The sequence below is a fragment of the Solenopsis invicta genome, chromosome 11, assembly GCF_016802725.1.
Source record: "Solenopsis invicta isolate M01_SB chromosome 11, UNIL_Sinv_3.0, whole genome shotgun sequence".
Taxonomy (NCBI): Eukaryota; Metazoa; Arthropoda; class Insecta; order Hymenoptera; family Formicidae; genus Solenopsis; species Solenopsis invicta.
In genome coordinates, this window is record NC_052674.1 from 11,056,060 (window position 1) to 11,068,856 (window position 12,797).

Here is a 12,797-nt window from a genome sequence, read left to right on the forward strand (position 1 = left end):
ATTTCTCAAATATCTCTGTGTTTTTATAGCCCCCAGAAGAGTTCTAACTTTTATCATAATAGATCGAATCGCTAAAGTGCAAGACGAAAGAGTTATATCAGTCAAAGTTCGAAATTTTTGAGTAAAATTGATTTTTTTCCGAATTTTTCCAATATCTCTGTGTTCTGATAGCCCACAGAAGAGTTGTAACTTTTATCACAATGTATCGAATTGTTGAAGTGAAAAAGGGAAGACTTATATCAGTCAAATTTCGAAATTTTTGAGTAAAACTTTTTTTGCGAATATCTTTAATATCTCTGTGTTCTCATAACCCCGAGAAGAGTTCTAACTTTTATCATTATGTATCAAATCGTTAAAGTGAAAAACGATAGAGTTATATCAATCAAAGTACGAAATTTTTGAGTAAAACTTTTTAGCGAATTTCTCAAATATCTCTGTGTTTTTATAGCCCCCAGAAGAGTTCTAACTTTTATCATAATAGATCGAATCGCTAAAGTGCAAGACGAAAGAGTTATATCAGTCAAAGTTCGAAATTTTTGAGTAAAATTGATTTTTTTCCGAATTTTTCCAATATCTCTGTGTTCTGATAGCCCACAGAAGAGTTGTAACTTTTATCACAATGTATCGAATTGTTGAAGTGAAAAAGGGAAGACTTATATCAGTCAAATTTCGAAATTTTTGAGTAAAACTTTTTTTGCGAATATCTTTAATATCTCTGTGTTCTCATAACCCCGAGAAGAGTTCTAACTTTTATCATTATGGATCAAATCGTTAAAGTGAAAAACGATAGAGTTATATCAATCAAAGTACGAAATTTTTGAGTAAAACTTTTTAGCGAATTTCTCAAATATCTCTGTGTTTTTATAGCCCCCAGAAGAGTTCTAACTTTTATCATAATAGATCGAATCGCTAAAGTGCAAGACGAAAGAGTTATATCAGTCAAAGTTCGAAATTTTTGAGTAAAATTGATTTTTTTCCGAATTTTTCCAATATCTCTGTGTTCTGATAGCCCACAGAAGAGTTGTAACTTTTATCACAATGTATCGAATTGTTGAAGTGAAAAAGGGAAGACTTATATCAGTCAAATTTCGAAATTTTTGAGTAAAACTTTTTTTGCGAATATCTTTAATATCTCTGTGTTCTCATAGCCCCGAGGAGAGTTCTAACTTTTATCATCATGGATCAAATCGTTAAAGTGAAAGACGACAGAGTTATATCAATCAAAGTACGAAATTTTTGAGTAAAACTTTTTAGCGAATTTCTCAAATATCTCTGTGTTTTTATAGCCCCCAGAAGAGTTCTAACTTTTATCATAATAGATCGAATCGCTAAAGTGCAAGACGAAAGAGTTATATCAGTCAAAGTTCGAAATTTTTGAGTAAAATTGATTTTTTTCCGAATTTTTCCAATATCTCTGTGTTCTGATAGCCCACAGAAGAGTTGTAACTTTTATCACAATGTTTCGAATTGTTGAAGTGAAAAAGGGAAGACTTATATCAGTCAAATTTCGAAATTTGTGAGTAAAACTTTTTTTGCGAATATCTTTAATATCTCTGTGTTCTCATAGCCCCGAGAAGAGTTCTAACTTTTATCATTATGGATCAAATCGATAAAGTGAAATACCAAAGAGTTATATGAATCAAATTACTAAATTTTTGAGTAAAACTTTTTTGCGAATTTCTCAAATATCTCTGTGTTTTTATAGCCCCCAGAAGAGTTCTAACTTTTATCATAATAGATCGAATCGCTAAAGTGCAAGACGAAAGAGTTATATCAGTCAAAGTTCGAAATTTTTGAGTAAAATTGGTTTTTTTCCGAATTTCTCCAATATCTCTGTGTTCTGATAGCCCACAGAAGAGTTGTAACTTTTATCACGATGTTTCGAATTGTTGAAGTGAAAAAGGGAAGACTTATATCAGTCAAATTTCGAAATTTTTGAGTAAAACTTTTTTTGCGAATATCTTTAATATCTCTGTGTTCTCATAACCACGAGAAGAGTTCTAACTTTTATCATTATGGATCAAATCGTTAAAGTGAAAAACGAAAGAGTTATATCAATCAAAGTACGAAATTTTTGAGTAAAACTTTTTAGCGAATTTCTCAAATATCTGTGTTTTTATAGCCCCCAGAAGAGTTCTAACTTTTTTCATAATAGATCGAATCGCTAAAGTGCAAGACGAAAGAGTTATATCTGTCAATGTTCAAAATTTTTGAGTAAAATTGGTTTTTTTCCGAATTTCTCCAATATTACTGTGTTCTGATAGCCCACAGAAGAGTTGTAATTTTTATCACGATGTATCGAATTGATGAAGTGAAAAAGGGAAGACTTATATCAGTCAAATTTGTAAATTTTTGAGTAAAATTTTTTTGCGAATTTCTATAATATCTCTGTGTTCTCATAGCCCCGAGAAGAGTTCTAACTTTTATCATCATGGATCAAATCGTTAAAGTGAAAAACGAAAGAGTTATATCAATCAAAGTACGAAATTTTTGAGTAAAACTATTTTGCGAATTTCTCAAATATCTCTGTGTTTTTATAGCCCCCCGAAGAGTTCTAACTTTTATCATAATAGATCGAATCGCTAAAGTGCAAGACGAAAGAGTTATATCAGTCAAAGTTCGAAATTTTTGAGTAAAATTGATTTTTTTCCGAATTTTTCCAATATCTCTGTGTTCTGATAGCCCACAGAAGAGTTGTAACTTTTATCACAATGTATCGAATTGTTGAAGTGAAAAAGGGAAGACTTATATCAGTCAAATTTCGAAATATTTGAGTAAAATTTTTTTTGTGAATTTCTTTAATATCTCTGTGTTCTCATAGCCCTGAGAAGAGTTCTAACTTTTACCATTATGGATCAAATCGATAAAGTGAAATACCAAAGAGTTATATGAATCAAATTACTAAATTTTTGAGTAAAACTTTTTTGCGAATTTCTCAAATATCTCTGTGTTTTTATAGCCCCCAGAAGAGTTCTAACTTTTATCATAATAGATCGAATCGCTAAAGTGCAAGACGGAAGAGTTATATCAGTCAAAGTTCGAAATTTTTTAGTAAAATTGGTTTTTTTCCGAATTTCTCCAATATCTCTGTGTTCTGATAGCCCACAGAAGAGTTGTAACTTTTATCACGATGTATCGAATTGTTGAAGTGAAAAAGGGAAGACTTATATCAGTCAAATTTCGAAATTTTTGAGTAAAATTTTTTTGCGAATATCTTTAATATCTCTGTGTTCTCATAACCCCGAGAAGAGTTCTAAATTTTATCATTATGGATCAAATCGTTAAAGTGAAAAACGAAAGAGTTATATCAATCAAAGTACGAAATTTTTGAGTAAAACTTTTTAGCGAATTTCTCAAATATCTGTGTTTTTATAGCCCCCAGAAGAGTTCTAACTTTTTTCATAATAGATCGAATCGCTAAAGTGCAAGACGAAAGAGTTATATCTGTCAATGTTCAAAATTTTTGAGTAAAATTGGTTTTTTTCCGAATTTCTCCAATATTACTGTGTTCTGATAGCCCACAGAAGAGTTGTAATTTTTATCACGATGTATCGAATTGATGAAGTGAAAAAGGGAAGACTTATATCCGTCAAATTTGTAAATTTTTGAGTAAAATTTTTTTGCGAATTTCTATAATATCTCTGTGTTCTCATAGCCCCGAGAAGAGTTCTAACTTTTATCATCATGGATCAAATCGTTAAAGTGAAAAACGAAAGAGTTATATCAATCAAAGTACGAAATTTTTGAGTAAAACTATTTTGCGAATTTCTCAAATATCTCTGTGTTTTTATAGCCCCCAGAAGAGTTCTAACTTTTATCATAATAGATCGAATCGCTAAAGTGCAAGACGAAAGAGTTATATCAGTCAAAGTTCGAAATTTTTGAGTAAAATTGATTTTTTTCCGAATTTTTCCAATATCTCTGTGTTCTGATAGCCCACAGAAGAGTTGTAACTTTTATCACAATGTATCGAATTGTTGAAGTGAAAAAGGGAAGACTTATATCAGTCAAATTTCGAAATATTTGAGTAAAATTTTTTTTGTGAATTTCTTTAATATCTCTGTGTTCTCATAGCCCTGAGAAGAGTTCTAACTTTTACCATTATGGATCAAATCGATAAAGTGAAATACCAAAGAGTTATATGAATCAAATTACTAAATTTTTGAGTAAAACTTTTTTGCGAATTTCTCAAATATCTCTGTGTTTTTATAGCCCCCAGAAGAGTTCTAACTTTTATCATAATAGATCGAATCGCTAAAGTGCAAGACGAAAGAGTTATATCAGTCAAAGTTCGAAATTTTTGAGTAAAATTGGTTTTTTTCCGAATTTCTCCAATATCTCTGTGTTCTGATAGCCCACAGAAGAGTTGTAACTTTTATCACGATGTATCGAATTGTTGAAGTGAAAAAGGGAAGACTTATATCAGTCAAATTTCGAAATTTTTGAGTAAAATTTTTTTGCGAATTTCTATAATATCTCTGTGTTCTCATAGCCCCGAGAAGAGTTCTAACTTTTATCATCATGGATCAAATCGTTAAAGTGAAAAACGAAAGAGTTATATCAATCAAAGTACGAAATTTTTGAGTAAAACTATTTTGCGAATTTCTCAAATATCTCTGTGTTTTTATAGCCCCCAAAAGAGTTCTAACTTTTATCATAATAGATCGAATCGCTAAAGTGCAAGACGAAAGAGTTATATCAGTCAAAGTTCGAAATTTTTGAGTAAAATTGATTTTTTTCCGAATTTTTCCAATATCTCTGTGTTCTGATAGCCCACAGAAGAGTTGTAACTTTTATCACAATGTATCGAATTGTTGAAGTGAAAAAGGGAAGACTTATATCAGTCAAATTTCGAAATATTTGAGTAAAATTTTTTTTGTGAATTTCTTTAATATCTCTGTGTTCTCATAGCCCTGAGAAGAGTTCTAACTTTTACCATTATGGATCAAATCGATAAAGTGAAATACCAAAGAGTTATATGAATCAAATTACTAAATTTTTGAGTAAAACTTTTTTGCGAATTTCTCAAATATCTCTGTGTTTTTATAGCCCCCAGAAGAGTTCTAACTTTTATCATAATAGATCGAATCGCTAAAGTGCAAGACGAAAGAGTTATATCAGTCAAAGTTCGAAATTTTTTAGTAAAATTGGTTTTTTTCCGAATTTCTCCAATATCTCTGTGTTCTGATAGCCCACAGAAGAGTTGTAACTTTTATCACGATGTATCGAATTGTTGAAGTGAAAAAGGGAAGACTTATATCAGTCAAATTTCGAAATTTTTGAGTAAAATTTTTTTGCGAATATCTTTAATATCTCTGTGTTCTCATAACCCCGAGAAGAGTTCTAAATTTTATCATTATGGATCAAATCGTTAAAGTGAAAAACGAAAGAGTTATATCAATCAAAGTACGAAATTTTTGAGTAAAACTTTTTAGCGAATTTCTCAAATATCTGTGTTTTTATAGCCCCCAGAAGAGTTCTAACTTTTTTCATAATAGATCGAATCGCTAAAGTGCAAGACGAAAGAGTTATATCTGTCAATGTTCAAAATTTTTGAGTAAAATTGGTTTTTTTCCGAATTTCTCCAATATCACTGTGTTCTGATAGCCCACAGAAGAGTTGTAATTTTTATCACGATGTATCGAATTGATGAAGTGAAAAAGGGAAGACTTATATCAGTCAAATTTGTAAATTTTTGAGTAAAATTTTTTTGCGAATTTCTATAATATCTCTGTGTTCTCATAGCCCCGAGAAGAGTTCTAACTTTTATCATCATGGATCAAATCGTTAAAGTGAAAAACGAAAGAGTTATATCAATCAAAGTACGAAATTTTTGAGTAAAACTATTTTGCGAATTTCTCAAATATCTCTGTGTTTTTATAGCCCCCCGAAGAGTTCTAACTTTTATCATAATAGATCGAATCGCTAAAGTGCAAGACGAAAGAGTTATATCAGTCAAAGTTCGAAATTTTTGAGTAAAATTGATTTTTTTCCGAATTTTTCCAATATCTCTGTGTTCTGATAGCCCACAGAAGAGTTGTAACTTTTATCACAATGTATCGAATTGTTGAAGTGAAAAAGGGAAGACTTATATCAGTCAAATTTCGAAATATTTGAGTAAAATTTTTTTTGTGAATTTCTTTAATATCTCTGTGTTCTCATAGCCCTGAGAAGAGTTCTAACTTTTACCATTATGGATCAAATCGATAAAGTGAAATACCAAAGAGTTATATGAATCAAATTACTAAATTTTTGAGTAAAACTTTTTTGCGAATTTCTCAAATATCTCTGTGTTTTTATAGCCCCCAGAAGAGTTCTAACTTTTATCATAATAGATCGAATCGCTAAAGTGCAAGACGAAAGAGTTATATCAGTCAAAGTTCGAAATTTTTGAGTAAAATTGGTTTTTTTCCGAATTTCTCCAATATCTCTGTGTTCTGATAGCCCACAGAAGAGTTGTAACTTTTATCACGATGTATCGAATTGTTGAAGTGAAAAAGGGAAGACTTATATCAGTCAAATTTCGAAATTTTTGAGTAAAATTTTTTTGCGAATATCTTTAATATCTCTGTGTTCTCATAGCCCCGAAAAGAGTTCTAATTTTTATCATTATGGATCAAATCGTTAAAGTGAAAAACGAAAGTGTTATATCAATTAAAGTACGAAATTTTTGAGTAAAACTTTTTAGCGAATTTCTCAAATATCTGTGTTTTTATAGCCCCCAGAAGAGTTCTAACTTTTATCATAATAGATCGAATCGCTAAAGTGCAAGACGAAAGAGTTATATCTGTCAAAGTTCAAAATTTTTGAGTAAAATTGGTTTTTTTCCGAATTTCTCCAATATTACTGTGTTCTGATAGCCCACAGAAGAGTTGTAATTTTTATCACGATGTATCGAATTGATGAAGTGAAAAAGGGAAGACTTATATCAGTCAAATTTCGAAATTTTTGAGTAAAATTTTTTTGCGAATTTCTATAATATCTCTGTGTTCTCATAGCCCCGAGAAGAGTTCTAACTTTTATCATCATGGATCAAATCGTTAAAGTGAAAAACGAAAGAGTTATATCAAACAAAGTACGAAATTTTTGAGTAAAACTATTTTGCGAATTTCTCAAATATCTCTGTGTTTTTATAGCCCCCAGAAGAGTTCTAACTTTTATCATAATAGATCGAATCGCTAAAGTGCAAGACGAAAGAGTTATATCAGTCAAAGTTCGAAATTTTTGAGTAAAATTGATTTTTTTCCGATTTTTTCCAATATCTCTGTGTTCTGATAGCCCACAGAAGAGTTGTAACTTTTATCACGATTTAACGAATTGATGAAGTGAAAAAGGGAAGACTTATATCAGTCAAATTTCGAAATTTTTGAGTAAAACTTTTTTTGCGAATTTCTTTAATATCTCTGTGTTCTCATAGCCCCGAGAAGAGTTCTAACTTTTATCATTATGGATCAAATCGTTAAAGTGAAAAACCAAAGAGTTATATAAGTCAAAGTACTAAATTTTTGAGTAAAACTTTTTTGCGAATTTCTCCAACATCTCTGTGTTCTGATAGCCCCGAAAAGAGTTCTAACTTTTATCATAATAGATCGAATCGCTAAAGTGCAAGACGAAAGACTTATATCAGTCAAAGTCCGAAATTTTTGAGTAAAATTTGTTTTTTTTCCGAATTTCTCCAATATCTCTGTCTTCTGGTAGCCCACAGAAGAGTTGTAACTTTTATCACGATGTATCGAATTGTTGAAGGAAAACAGGGAAGACTTATGTCAGTCAAATTTCGAAATTTTTGAGTAAAATTTTTTTTGCGAATTTCTTTAATATCTCTGTGTTCTGATAGCCCCGAGAAGAGTTCTTACTTTTATCATTATGGATCAAAACGTTAAAGTGAAAAACGAAAGAGTTATATCAATCAAAGTACGAAATATTTGAGTACAATTTTTTTCGAATTTCTCAAATATCTCTGTGTTCTCATAGCCCCGAGAAGAGTTCTAACTTTTATCATTATGGTTCAAACGTTAAAGTGAAAAACGAAAGAGTTATATCAATCAAAGTACGAAATTTTTGTGTATAACTATTTTGCGAATTTCTCAAATATCTCTCTGTTTTTATAGCCCCCAGAAGAGTATTAACTTTTATCATAATAGATCGAATCGCTAAAGTGCAAGACGAAAGAGTTATATCAGTCAAAGTTCGAAATTTTTGAGTAAAATTATTTTTTTCCGATTTTTTCCAATATCTCTGTGTTCTGATAGCCCACAGAAGAGTTGTAACTTTTATCACAATGTATCGAATTGTTGAAGTGAAAAAGGGAAGACTTATATCAGTCAAATTTCGAAATTTTTGAGTAAAACTTTTTTTGCGAATATCTTTAATATCTCTGTGTTCTCATAACCCCGAGAAGAGTTCTAACTTTTATCATTATGGATCAAATCGTTAAAGTGAAAAACGAAAGAGTTATATCAATCAAAGAACGAAATTTTTGAGTAAAACTTTTTAGCGAATTTCTCAAATATCTCTGTGTTTTTATAGCCCCCAGAAGAGTTCTAACTTTTATCATAATAGATCGAATCGCTAAAGTGCAAGACGAAAGAGTTATATCAGTCAAAGTTCGAAATTTTTTAGTAAAATTGGTTTTTTTCCGAATTTCTCCAATATCTCTGTGTTCTGATAGCCCACAGAAGAGTTGTAACTTTTATCACGATGTATCGAATTGTTGAAGTGAAAAAGGGAAGACTTATATCAGTCAAATTTCGAAATATTTGAGTAAAATTTTTTTGCGAATATCTTTAATATCTCTGTGTTCTCATAACCCCGAGAAGAGTTCTAAATTTTATCATTATGGATCAAATCGTTAAAGTGAAAAACGAAAGTGTTATATCAATCAAAGTACGAAATTTTTGAGTAAAACTTTTTAGCGAATTTCTCAAATATCTGTGTTTTTATAGCCCCCAGAAGAGTTCTAACTTTTTTCATAATAGATCGAATCGCTAAAGTGCAAGACGAAAGAGTTATATCTGTCAATGTTCAAAATTTTTGAGTAAAATTGGTTTTTTTCCGAATTTCTCCAATATCACTGTGTTCTGATAGCCCACAGAAGAGTTGTAATTTTTATCACGATGTATCGAATTGATGAAGTGAAAAAGGGAAGACTTATATCAGTCAAATTTCGAAATTTTTGAGTAAAATTTTTTTGCGAATTTCTATAATATCTCTGTGTTCTCATAGCCCCGAGAAGAGTTCTAACTTTTATCATCATGGATCAAATCGTTAAAGTGAAAAACGAAAGAGTTATATCAATCAAAGTACGAAATTTTTGAGTAAAACTATTTTGCGAATTTCTCAAATATCTCTGTGTTTTTATAGCCCCCCGAAGAGTTCTAACTTTTATCATAATAGATCGAATCGCTAAAGTGCAAGACGAAAGAGTTATATCAGTCAAAGTTCGAAATTTTTTAGTAAAATTGGTTTTTTTCCGAATTTCTCCAATATCTCTGTGTTCTGATAGCCCACAGAAGAGTTGTAACTTTTATCACGATGTATCGAATTGTTGAAGTGAAAAAGGGAAGACTTATATCAGTCAAATTTCGAAATTTTTGAGTAAAATTTTTTTGCGAATATCTTTAATATCTCTGTGTTCTCATAACCCCGAGAAGAGTTCTAAATTTTATCATTATGGATCAAATCGTTAAAGTGAAAAACGAAAGAGTTATATCAATCAAAGTACGAAATTTTTGAGTAAAACTTTTTAGCGAATTTCTCAAATATCTGTGTTTTTATAGCCCCCAGAAGAGTTCTAACTTTTTTCATAATAGATCGAATCGCTATAGTGCAAGACGAAAGAGTTATATCTGTCAATGTTCAAAATTTTTGAGTAAAATTGGTTTTTTTCCGAATTTCTCCAATATCACTGTGTTCTGATAGCCCACAGAAGAGTTGTAATTTTTATCACGATGTATCGAATTGATGAAGTGAAAAAGGGAAGACTTATATCAGTCAAATTTGTAAATTTTTGAGTAAAATTTTTTTGCGAATTTCTATAATATCTCTGTGTTCTCATAGCCCCGAGAAGAGTTCTAACTTTTATCATCATGGATCAAATCGTTAAAGTGAAAAACGAAAGAGTTATATCAATCAAAGTACGAAATTTTTGAGTAAAACTATTTTGCGAATTTCTCAAATATCTCTGTGTTTTTATAGCCCCCCGAAGAGTTCTAACTTTTATCATAATAGATCGAATCGCTAAAGTGCAAGACGAAAGAGTTATATCAGTCAAAGTTCGAAATTCTTGAGTAAAATTGATTTTTTTCCGAATTTTTCCAATATCTCTGTGTTCTGATATCCCACAGAAGAGTTGTAACTTTTATCACAATGTATCGAATTGTTGAAGTGAAAAAGGGAAGACTTATATCAGTCAAATTTCGAAATATTTGAGTAAAATTTTTTTTGTGAATTTCTTTAATATCTCTGTGTTCTCATAGCCCTGAGAAGAGTTCTAACTTTTACCATTATGGATCAAATCGATAAAGTGAAATACCAAAGAGTTATATGAATCAAATTACTAAATTTTTGAGTAAAACTTTTTTGCGAATTTCTCAAATATCTCTGTGTTTTTATAGCCCCCAGAAGAGTTCTAACTTTTATCATAATAGATCGAATCGCTAAAGTGCAAGACGGAAGAGTTATATCAGTCAAAGTTCGAAATTTTTTAGTAAAATTGGTTTTTTTCCGAATTTCTCCAATATCTCTGTGTTCTGATAGCCCACAGAAGAGTTGTAACTTTTATCACGATGTATCGAATTGTTGAAGTGAAAAAGGGAAGACTTATATCAGTCAAAATTCGAAATTTTTGAGTAAAATTTTTTTGCGAATATCTTTAATATCTCTGTGTTCTCATAACCCCGAGAAGAGTTCTAAATTTTATCATTATGGATCAAATCGTTAAAGTGAAAAACGAAAGAGTTATATCAATCAAAGTACGAAATTTTTGAGTAAAACTTTTTAGCGAATTTCTCAAATATCTGTGTTTTTATAGCCCCCAGAAGAGTTCTAACTTTTTTCATAATAGATCGAATCGCTAAAGTGCAAGACGAAAGAGTTATATCTGTCAATGTTCAAAATTTTTGAGTAAAATTGGTTTTTTTCCGAATTTCTCCAATATCACTGTGTTCTGATAGCCCACAGAAGAGTTGTAATTTTTATCACGATGTATCGAATTGATGAAGTGAAAAAGGGAAGACTTATATCAGTCAAATTTGTAAATTTTTGAGTAAAATTTTTTTGCGAATTTCTATAATATCTCTGTGTTCTCATAGCCCCGAGAAGAGTTCTAACTTTTATCATCATGGATCAAATCGTTAAAGTGAAAAACGAAAGAGTTATATCAATCAAAGTACGAAATTTTTGAGTAAAACTATTTTGCGAATTTCTCAAATATCTCTGTGTTTTTATAGCCCCCGAAGAGTTCTAACTTTTATCATAATAGATCGAATCGCTAAAGTGCAAGACGAAAGAGTTATATCAGTCAAAGTTCGAAATTTTTGAGTAAAATTGATTTTTTTCCGAATTTTTCCAATATCTCTGTGTTCTGATAGCCCACAGAAGAGTTGTAACTTTTATCACAATGTATCGAATTGTTGAAGTGAAAAAGGGAAGACTTATATCAGTCAAATTTCGAAATATTTGAGTAAAATTTTTTTTGTGAATTTCTTTAATATCTCTGTGTTCTCATAGCCCTGAGAAGAGTTCTAACTTTTACCATTATGGATCAAATCGATAAAGTGAAATACCAAAGAGTTATATGAATCAAATTACTAAATTTTTGAGTAAAACTTTTTTGCGAATTTCTCAAATATCTCTGTGTTTTTATAGCCCCCAGAAGAGTTCTAACTTTTATCATAATAGATCGAATCGCTAAAGTGCAAGACGAAAGAGTTATATCAGTCAAAGTTCGAAATTTTTTTGTAAAATTGGTTTTTTTCCGAATTTCTCCAATATCTCTGTGTTCTGATAGCCCACAGAAGAGTTGTAACTTTTGTCACGATGTATCGAATTGTTGAAGTGAAAAAGGGAAGACTTATATCAGTCAAATTTCGAAATTTTTGAGTAAAATTTTTTTGCGAATTTCTATAATATCTCTGTGTTCTCATAGCCCCGAGAAGAGTTCTAACTTTTATCATCATGGATCAAATCGTTAAAGTGAAAAACGAAAGAGTTATATCAATCAAAGTACGAAATTTTTGAGTAAAACTTTTTTGCGAATTTCTCAAATATCTCTGTGTTTTTATAGCCCCCAGAAGAGTTCTAACTTTTATCATAATAGATCGAATCGCTAAAGTGCAAGACGAAAGAGTTATATCAGTCAAAGTTCGAAATTTTTGAGTAAAATTGATTTTTTTCCGAATTTTTCCAATATCTCTGTGTTCTGATAGCCCACAGAAGAGTTGTAACTTTTATCACAATGTATCGAATTGATGAAGTGAAAAAGGGAAGACTTATATCAGTCAAATTTCGAAATATTTGAGTAAAATTTTTTTTGTGAATTTCTTTAATATCTCTGTGTTCTCATAGCCCGGAGAAGAGTTCTAACTTTTATCATTATGGATCAAATCGTTAAAGTGAAAAACCAAAGAGTTATATGAATCAAATTACTAAATTTTTGAGTAAAACTTTTTTGCGAATTTCTCAAATATCTCTGTGTTTTTATAGCCCCCAGAAGAGTTCTAACTTTTATCATAATAGATCGAATCGCTAAAGTGCAAGACGAAAGAGTTATATCAGTCAAAGTTCGAAATTTTTTA